The following is an 11,264-nucleotide window of genomic DNA, read 5'->3' on the forward strand; positions in this document are numbered from 1 at the left end:
CCCTCAGCTTACTCACAGTCAATCTCATATATGTGTCAGGATGAAGAGGAGAAATTAGGACTATATGAACACTGGTTGTTCACAAAACTCAGTAAGGGATTTTTGTGTCTTTAATTTTTAAAGATTAAAACCAAACTTTTAATTTTTTAAACTATCAGCAATTGTTACTGATAGACTCCAATTAATATTCACTAAAGTCTCTTCACTAAAGGAAGTATACTGATGCTTTCAATGCCACTGCCCAAGTCTGAATGGAATCCAGTGCGTCTCTGCATGTTGTTTTGGCAGTACCAGTAAGCAGTGAGTGTCTCCTCACATAAAACTTTTCCCAGAGTCCAGGCTAGGCCTTTTACTATTATTTGTGCCCTGAATGCTGCAGCCTATCTTATAACACATCATCATAGTCCCTCAAGACTCTCAAATGATTACATTTCAAATGAGAGAATTTTAATGCCTTCCAGGAAAATGTAGATGTTTTTCTTAGACATACTAGCAAATCCCATGCAATATATTGAATGATCTGCTTGAAGATGTTTGAGCAGTACATTTCCTCAGATGGCAGACTGCCACATTCCTTACCTATGAGCAAAGATTTCAAGGTGGCATGGAGAGGCAGTGCCGAGTCTTCTGTCCCCTGATGCCAAGTTTCCTCCCATTGATGCTCTGCTCACAGCTGCTGGGAATGTGTGGAATGGGGTCCCACTATCACCAAGAGAGAATTGGTGCAATATCCAGGACATTGGAGGAGTGACACTTTCATACTTTTCCTGAAGCTCCTGCTGTGGGGCCATTTTAAAAATGTGATAGATCCAGCTACCTAATATATAAAGAGGTGGAAAAATATAAAAAAATAAAAAAATAAAAACAACAATCCCCCCCAAAGTTAGACAAAAAAATCACCCACAGCTGTCACCAAAATTGAGGGACAAATTTCCTTACAAAATTTTGTACTGTGAGTGATATCAGAGCAGAAATTCTACTAGAGGCCATTAAAAGCATTTAGAATATTATAGAAATGGAATTGTTTAGTGTGTCACCTTTAGAGACTGACTTTTCTCATTCACTATGATGTCTTGGGATTCATTTGAATTGTTGTGTATTCATATAATTTGTTCTTTCTTATTTCTGGGTAATATTCCATTGTATAGATAGATGAATCAGTTTGTTTTTCCATTCACATGTTGAAAGACATTAGGATTAATTGGAGTTTTTGACAGTGCTGAACAGAGGCATCCCTTTCTCCAGGTCAGCCTGAATGTATCGCTTCTGACTACTTCTTTCAGGAGCAACAAAGGTGAAGGCAGAACCAGGGACTTGAACCAATCAGGTATCTTCTTTCCAAGTTATCAGGGCTCAGGTCCATTTTAGATTCATGCCAGTATGACAATATCACTTAGCTATCCAGTCAAAATTCTTGATTTTATTTACATCTATGTATTTCATTTCATCTGATTCCATAGTTTAACTATTTTCTCAGTTTACCTCCATCTGACCATGTCATAGTTGTCTTCTCCCCTGCCTTTATCAGTTAGTTTCCTTGGACCTCCAGTAGTCTCCATTTACTTTACTTTGTATCCAGACCCTCTGACTTTAAAGAAGCTATATTCATGAACTCTGGGACTTTAACAAGGGGCATTGGAATCCCTGAATCATCTGAGTTCACAGTCTCAAAAGGAGGTGGACTGGAGTCCAGTGGGACAAAACTTGATAAACCAGATATTATGGTTCAGACACTTGGGATTTTTCTTTTCCTCTGGGACCTCTTGAGCCCATATTTGGCTTTTAATTCAGGAAACTGTTGTCCAGGTTAAAGGGTTTAACTTTTTCCCTCTTGACAATTCATGCCTTTATTAATTGACTGCATTCTGCTCTGAAAGTAGACAACAGCCATCTAGTCAGTGTCAAGAACAATTCTGGAGCTCTTCCTTCTCAATTTGGTAAGTTGTTTCACCAGTCTGACTGTTACTCTGCTTGAGATGGTCCACAGTGAGCAGAAAGTGATGATGCATAGTTAGTAGAATTTTCTGCAAGTGGGAAATGTTCATGAACATTGCATGCTTTTCCATTTATCTGTGTCTTCTTTAATTTCTTTAATCCATTCAGCACTGTTTAACTTTTGATTGATAAGTAAGTTTAATCCATTTATATTTAAATTATTGTTATGTGAGAATTTATCATTGACATTTTGTTTATTGTTTTCTGTCTTTTGTGCAGTTATTTTGCTACTCTTTGTTCTCTTGTTTTCTTCCTTTGTTATTTGATTTTTTTGTATTGGCTTTTCTTATTCTTTTCTGTTTATCTTTTATGTGTCTATTATAGGTGTTTTATGAGGTTTGCATAAAATATCTTATTATTATATCCATCTTTTTAAAGTTAACAACTTCAGTCACATACCAAAAAATAAAAATCAATACTTTGACTCCCCTCAGCAATTTTTGTTCTTTCACTCAACATTTTCTTTTATATCATGTATTTATTGATAATACATATTGATATGTATCTTTTAACATTTACATTAGGTTTGAAGTAATTTGTTTGCCACCATTACAGTGCCATATTAATCTTTATTTGCCTGTGTAAATATTTTCCCCAGGAAGATTTATGTTCTCATATACTTTCATGCTGCTGTTTAGTTTTTGTTATTGTCGTTGTTGTTACAGTTTGAATAAACAGTTTAAGTGTTTCTTAAAAGGCAGATTAGCATAACATTTTCAGTTTTGTTGGTCTGGGAAGTACTTTATTTATTCTTCATTTTGAAAAGAAAAGTTTTCTGGTATATTTCTCTCCTCCTCCTCCTCCTCCTCCTCCTCCTCCTCCTCCTTCTCCTCTTCCTTCTCCTCCTCCTCCTCCTCCTTTTCCTTCTCTTTCTTCTTCTTTCTCTGTCTCTCTCTGGTATTGTGGATCAAATCCAGGGCTCTGCAGATGCTAAATATGTGTTCTACTTCTGAGTTATAGTTCTTGATTGACTTTTTTTTTAGCATTTTGACTATATGATTTCACTTTTGTCTGCTCTGTGAGGTTTCTACTGTGAAATCCAATAATAGTTTTATGGAAGTTTCCTTGAATGTGATGAGTCTCTTTTCTCTTGCTGCTTTCAAAATTCTTTCTTTGTTCTTGACTTTGATAATTTGATTATAATATCTCTTGGTGTAATCTTCTTTCATTTGATCTTCTTTGAAGACTGTTAAGCTTCATAAATCCAGATGTCCATTTCAGTTCCTAAATAGTCCCCATTATTTCTTTTAATAAAGCTAACTAACTGCTCCTTTTTCTTTCTCTTCTTGAGCTCTCATAATGTGTATATTGGTTTGTTCAGTGGAGTTCCAAATATCCTACAAGTCTTTCTTCACTCATTTTTCCTTTCTTTATGCTCTGATTGAATAATTTCAAATGATTTGTCTTTTAGTTCACATCTTTCATCTATTTGATTGAGTCTGCTGATGAGGTTCTTCATTGCATTTTTCACTTCATTCATAGTCTTCAGTCTCAGGACTTTTGGTTCACTGTTGAGTTTTTTATTTTGTTCACTTTTCCATGATTTTGTTGAATTGTCAATTTGTGTGCTTTTAGAGCTTGCTGAATTTCTTTAAAACAATTATTTTTAATTCTTTGTAAGGTAATTTTTAATTTCCATTTCTTCAGGGTTGGTTACTGGAAAATTATTGCATTCCTTGGATTGTATCATGTTTCTTTGATTTTGATTTTGTTTTTATTGTTGTTGTTGCTGTTTGTTTGTTTTTCTTTGTAGAATTGCATAGATGTCTACACATTTGAAGGAGCAGTCGTTTCTTCCTGACTTTTGTGAAGTGGCTTTTAGCAAAAGGACTTTCTTTTGTGAGTGGGTTGGAGAACACTAGCTGGTAGGCATATGACAGCTCTGGTTCTGTGGATGGTGCACAGGCAGCTTCTTCCCTCGGGGGATTCTGCTTTGGTGTAGACTCCATCAGCTTCATCAGCTGAGGTTAGTGCCAGCAAGAACCATAGGTGTCCTTGGTGGCCAAGACTGCTGGTGTCCACAGTGCTGTTGAGGGCATCTGGGGTCATTCTATAATCATTTTCCCCATGAAAGAAATGCATTGCGAAGGTAATCACTTTTGATGTTAGGATCAGCGGTGAATGTGCAGTGGTGCTGGGATTGAACTAGCCCTGGGAGAAATATGGACGCACCAGCAACTCCTCTGGAGGGTCACACTGTTGTGTACTCCAGGGAGTTCTATTAGTGGGAGTGAACATTGCCAAGACTGTGAGAATTCTTGGCAATGAAAGTTGTGACCATCTTTGGTGGTACCTAGGGCTTATGAGGTCTTTGGTGGTAAGACTTCTCAGGTCTTTCTCCTGTTCGTTATTCTCAGGTATGGCTGTCAAAGCTGACCATCTTGGGTTGTAAACTGTACTGGATTTGGGGATGGTATGACACATGTAAAATATTTTCTATGCTTTTCTACATGGCCATCCTCACTTTGTGTTTTCCATTGATTTGCTACAGTTTTTTTTATTGTACTCCAGGGTGTTCCCAGAAATATTTTACTCAGTAGATTGTTGGTTAATCATTCATTTTGGTGGGGCAAGATGTGAAATTGCCTAATCTTCTGTATTACTAACATCACTCAGAAATGTCCTCTTTAGATCCATGGATTATTTGGAAACATATTGCTTTATTTTCAAATATTTGCAAATTTCTTTTTGTCCTTCTATTGTTGATTTTAAGTTAATTCCATTACTGCCTGAGTAATTCTTTGTATGATTCAATTATTAAATTTTTTTTTTTTTTGTAGTGCTGGGGATCGAACCCAGGGCCTTGTGCTTGCAAGGCAAGCACTCTACCGACTGCGCTATCTCCCAGCACTCAATTATTTAAAATTTAGTATTTTTATTTATTATTTGGAATATGGTCTATCCTAGTGAATTTTCATGTACTTGAAAATAATATTCTCCTGTTATTGGGTGTATTCCGTAAGTATCAGTTAGATTCAGTTAGTTGATTTTTGACACCATCCAGTGGAGTCAATTTGGCGCGGGAGACAAACGAGTAGCGAGACTCTAGAATTTGAAATGGTTTATTGATGATTCAGAAACCCGGGAACCCTGGTGGGGAGGAGAGCCGGCTTATATCCCCTCCAGGAGGCAAAGGGTAGGGCCAACGCTAGTTAAGCGAAGATCAGGCAAGGAGCTAGCTGTCCAATCACCGTAAAGGTCAAAACGAGCAGGCACGAGCAGGAGCACTCAGGAACACATGTGCATGCATTGTGTGCGTGGATTTAATTGAATACAACCAATGATAAAACACCTGGGTGTGCTTATGTTAACCGACTTCCTCACCGCCGATGTGATCAAAACAACTTCTGGCTGGCTGTCAGGCGCCATCTTGGCGTAGTCCGTATGGCATAGCTCCCAACATCTCCTCCTTCCTTATATGAAATGAAAATGAAGCTGGCAGGGATCATGTCTGTCTTAGGTCCCAGGAATCAACATCCTGTCCTTACCCATCATCAAAAGATACCAAAGCGGGGTTGGCCCTTCTGTCTTAGTTTGGTGCAGTGTTTTCCCATGGTTACCCATCTTTGACTACCGATCCAGCATACTAAGCCATATACTGGGAGATTGTCCCGCTTCAAGGGCGGCCATGGCCTATTTTATGGTCACATTATGAGTCTGTTGACTGGCTTTGAGGCATTTGTAAATGTAGAATAGAATTAACACAAGCACACCCAAGTTTATTAGTGTGGGACTTAAGAGTTCTCCAAATTTGGTGCCAAATTGTGTTAGTTTATCTAATGCTCCTGTGATAAGGTCTCCCGATTTGACTTCCACCTTAGTGGCATTTATGGTGAGGATTTGCTGTCGAAGCCTTGTTACCAGCTCGTCAAATCTATCTGTCCATTGTTGTGCGATCTGTGAAAATAACTGTCTAAGAAGTTCTCATTAAAAGTCACAAAAAGGAAAGGGAGAGCTAGACACACAGGAGTACATGAAAAAGCAATTGTTTCACTCTCTCTACGTATTTCAGTATTAACTCCATTAACCTTTTGTTCAGTGCACTTTCCTTTACTTATAGACCCTCCTTTTATAAAAGCCAGGAGGCTTATATCCATACATACCTTAGGCCCACATAAGGACTAAATGGATAAGGGGTTGAAATTACCTTTATATTCCAAATTTTCTATAAAATCTTCTGTGCTTTGAGATGTGATATATATCTGATTAGGTAAATACCAAGGTCCAAATGTCAGATTACTGGAGACCTTTTTATCAGGTCCTAGGTGCTGACAAGCTTCCCATAAAGGAGGCCAAGTAATAGGCTTTTTGAAGGACTGGCAATGGCCATACTAATGGATATAAAAATCAGCCTTATTACTAATAACTTTGGGCATGTAACCGGTGACATTTGTATTGGAGTTGTTTTCTTTATTTAAGGTAATATCTGCCAAAGTACGATCAATCAACTGCACACAAGGTGTGCCACTGCCAAAGGCGAGGCATAATGCATTCTCTAGTGATAAATTCAGGGTAAACTTGGAGCCCAGTGGTGGTGTGTACCTAAGGGTAGCTTGCCCAGTAGATTCATTAGTGGAAAAGAACTGAGGAAAGACTGCACCACCTTGAAAGACTGGAACCAGTCAAGGCAATACCCTGACTATTGTCCAGAACTGTTCACCCTGGACGAAACTCACCACCATCATCAGTAGCAACAGGATCCTCAGAGGGCTCGGCTGCATCTTGATGAACCGTCTTAACTGTTCGACTAACCTTTCTGGAATCCAAATTGGCGTTTTTTCTTCCTGTGGAAATACACACACATGCCCTCTTCCCCAAATCAAGACCGGGGAAGGTCCTTTCCATTCTCCTGTTACAACATCTTTCCATAAAGCTTGTGGCTTTATGTCAGTGTCAACTGCAGCATGTCGATCCACTGCTGATTTTCCTGATTTATCCAAATTTTAAAAATTTAAGGTAAAAAGTGCTATGGATAATCTGTTCTTAGGTGGATATGACTCCCCTATTCCCCCTTTCTGTTTTATTAATAAGGTCTTAATGGTTAGATGAGCTCTTTCTATAATTATCTGTGACATGATATATACTAAATGTAGAACAAAACTGTTTAAAGGTTAAGGATGTATAGCCTGGACCATTGTCTGTTTTTATTGTTTTTGGAACGCCCAAAATAGAAAAGGTATATAGGCAGTGATTTATAATATCTTGTTTTTTCACCTGACTGTAAGCAGGCCATAATAAATCCTGAATAAGTATCTATGGACACATGCATGTATCTAATCTTTCTAAATTCTGGGATATGAGTAACATCCATTTGCCATATATGGTTGGCTTGTAATCCTCTAGGGTTAACACCATTTTGAGGTACTGGGAGATAAGTGACACAATGTTCTAGTTTGTTCTTTAGCCAATTTAAAACATTTTTGAAGAGTGTTAGTGTTAACATGGAAGTTTTTATGAAAATTTTCTGCTTCTAAGAATGTGGAAAAAATATGTACGTCTCTAGTAGCTAAGTCTGCTTAAGCATTACCCATACTGAGAGGTCCTGGTAACCCGGTATGAGCCCTAATATGTCCAACAAAAAATGGTTCCTTATGGTCCCAAATTAACTTTTGAATTGTAGATAATGAGGAATGAATGATAGATGCTGAGGATATTTTTGGTATAATTTCTATGATATTTAGATCATTGACTATATATTTGCTGTCAGAGAACAGATTAAATGACTGATTTGGGAACATTTGGAAAATTTGACAAACGGCTAGAAGCTCTATCTTTTGGGCAGATTGTGGAGGATAAAGAAAAGTAAATGTCTGTGTTGGCATGACTATAGCAGCTGTTCCATTACTGGACCCATCAGAAAATCAAGCTATACTGTCCATTCATATCTTTGACTGGGTCCTTCGTGGTTAGTAGCTGGTACAGTAAAAGCAAATCTACAGGTATCTTCCTTATGAAGTGGTATAGAAAAGAAGCAATCCTTTATGTCTAAAACTATAATTCTCCAATCCTTTGGAATAGCAGACAATTGAGGGAGTCCAGATTGAGCTGCTCCCATTATTACCATTTGATTATTAATTGCTCTAAGATCTTGGAGGATTTGCCACTTTCCTGATTTCTTTTTAATTATAAAGATAGGTGTGTTGAAAGGAGACTTAGAAGGTTGTAAATGGCCTAAGGCCAATTGTTGTCTTACTAACTCTCTGGCTGCTTGTAACATTTGAACATTGAGGGGCCACTGAGGTATCCAAACAGCCTTTTGTGATTTCCATGTAATTTTTATTGGCTCAGTGGCCCCCTCTGAAAACCCAGTCGCTCTTTATTACTTCTCCTCATAGCTTGGATGGGTTCAGTTATTCCCTGTGAATGTGCTCCCAGTCCTTTTCCAGGTATGAATCCCTGGTTCACCATGATATTACAAGCTATCGGGTTAATATGTGTATGTTCATTAGTCAACTTGATCTGTAATTGTCTTAGTATGTCTCTCCCCCATAAATTAATGGGTAAATCTCTTAAGACATAAGGTTGGAAAGTACCGTGATTTCCTTCTGTATCTGTCCATTTCAATAACTGTGCACTCCGGGGTGGGTTTGAGGCAACCCCCAAACCTCGTAAGGTCTGGTCAGCCTTTTGAAGAGGCCAATCTTTTGGCTATTGGGTCAATGTTATGATACTAAGATCAGCTCCAGTGTCTAATCACCCATTAAATTCCTTGTCATTTATTCTTATAGATACATGGGGCGAGTGTTTAGATCCAAGGCAAGCATGGTCATAGGTTCTCCTGTGGATCCAAACCCTGATTTATTTCTTTTATTCCTTTTTGCTAAATATTTGTTATGTTCACTGTTATGTTCATTTGTGCTATTTTATCCCCCTGATTTATAACAGAAATACCTTTTGGGGAACTGACCATTATTTTTATCTCTCCCTCATAATCTGGATCAATTACTCCCGGTGTTATATGGAGTCCTCTTAGGGCAGCAGAACTGCGCCCTAATAGTAAACCTACTGTTCCTGATTTAAGAGATCCATAGATAACCGTAGGTATTAATTGAACCCCCTTTCTGGAGTTAGTACTACTCTAGCGGCGGCACAGAGGTTCAATCCTGTGCTTCCTGTTGTATGTCTGATGAGGGAATTAATGGATAATGGGTTCGAGGAATCACTCTGATGGGATCCACCGCTGGCTGTCCTTCCTTCACGGCTCCAAATATTTGTGGGGCCCGAGCCTGAGGGCCCCTCATCTCGTTTTTTGGGAGTGGTTTTCCTTCAATGTCAGTTACAAATTTACATTCACTTGCCCAATGTTTTCCTTTTTTACATTATGGACATACTCTGGGCATTTTTTTATATGTACTATAACTTGGGTTTGGACAATCCCTTTTAAAATGTCCTGGCTGTCCACATAAAAAACAGTTTTTGGGTTTGGCCCCCATAGCTTGAGCCACTCCTTGGGTGACAGCAGCTGCTAATACTTGACCCTGTATAGCTGACTCATTAATATCTCTGCATATTTTTAAATAGGTATGAGATCCTTATTTTTCCATGGCCTAATTGCTTCCCTACACCATTTATTAGCTTGTTCATATGCTAACTGTTTTATTAAAGGCATTGCTTGTTCTGAATCCCCAAACACTCTGCCTGCTATTTGTAACAGACGATGTACAAACTCTGCATATGGTTCATTTGAGCCCTGTATAACTTTGGATAATTACCCTTGCAAGTCCCCATGACCTTGTAATGTTTTCCAAGCTCTAACCATGGTGGTAGCTATCTGAAGATAGATTGCTGGATCATATGTAATTTGTTGCTGTTATTCAGCGTATAGTCCTTGTCCCAGTAACATATCTAGGTTTCGTTGATGGAAACCTGTGGCTGTGTTTCTACGAGCCGTCTCTGCACAGAGCTCTTGATTGGTTACTTTCCACATTAGATATTGTCCACCATGCAAAACTGCCCGACACATACTCGCCCAATCGCTAGGAGTCAGATTAAGTGTTGTGATGGATTCCACCATACTCACGGTAAACGGAGCTTGGGGCCCATAAGTAGCAACTGCCTCTTTAAGATTTTTTACTGTTTTAAACTCTAGGGCCTGATGAAATTGCTGTCCCTGATTGTCCACCAAGACTGGGCAGAACAGTCTTAATGGGCCTTCCACAGGGTCCCAGCGATCCCCGGTCTGTTTATCACTTGGGACTCCACTACAACATGGCCGACAAGAGTGCTTACAAAATGTCAGGTTCCCACCTTTTATCATAAGGGGGAGCTGAGAGGGTAATTATCTCATGGTCTTTCCTGCCCTTTAGCAACTTTGCAATGTTAACTCGCTTATTTTCTAGTTCCTTCCCAGTATCTCCTTCCTCCTTGGAACCTCCTTCCTGTTCCTGGCTACTTCAGTTAACCTCCTCCTCAATCTCTTCTAGCACTTCTTCTCCTTCTTGTAATATATTTTTTATGCCTCCTTTTTGAATTATCTTTTCAGACTGATTTCATGATATTTCTGAACCCATCTTTTACTACTAAATAAGTTTGATACAGGACAAAGACCACACTAACAGTAGTACAAACACACAAGCAACACAAAATACACGCACTCCAGAGTTCATTTACCATCCTATTTATTTTTGTATTTCACTACCTGGACAGCTATCCTGAGCACGTAACTGCCTTAGAGACAGGGGCTACAGCTTACCTGAGCACCTAACTGCCTTAGAGACAGGGGCTACAGCTTACCTCGCTACTTATCATTTGGGTAGACAAACGGGTAGCAATACTCTTGAATTTGACAAACACACAAGCAACACAAAACACACGCATTTTTGCACTTCACTACCTGGTCAGCTATCCTGAGCACCTAACTGCCTTGGAGACAGGGGCTACAGCTTAGCTCGCTACTTACCATTTGGGTTCTCAGGAGGGGAGACAAATACAGAGTTCCCCGTACGGGCCACCATTTGATGCCGTCCAGTGGAGTCAATTTGGCATGGGAGACAAACGAGTAGTGAGACTCTTGAATTCGAAACGGTTTATTGATGATTCAGAAACCCGGGGACGCTGGCACTTGAGGAGAGCCGGCTTATATCCCCTCCAGGAGGTGAAGGGTAGGGCCAACGCTAGTTAAGCGAAGATCAGGCAAGGAGCTAGCTGTCCAATCACCGTAAAGGTCAAAACGAGCAGGCAGGAGCAGGAGCACTCGGGAACACATGTGCACGCATTGTGTGCGTGGACTTAATTGAATACAGCCAATGATAAAACACCTGGGTGTGCTT

The sequence above is a fragment of the Sciurus carolinensis genome, chromosome 11 (assembly GCF_902686445.1).
Source record: "Sciurus carolinensis chromosome 11, mSciCar1.2, whole genome shotgun sequence".
In the NCBI taxonomy this organism is placed as follows: Eukaryota; Metazoa; Chordata; class Mammalia; order Rodentia; family Sciuridae; genus Sciurus; species Sciurus carolinensis.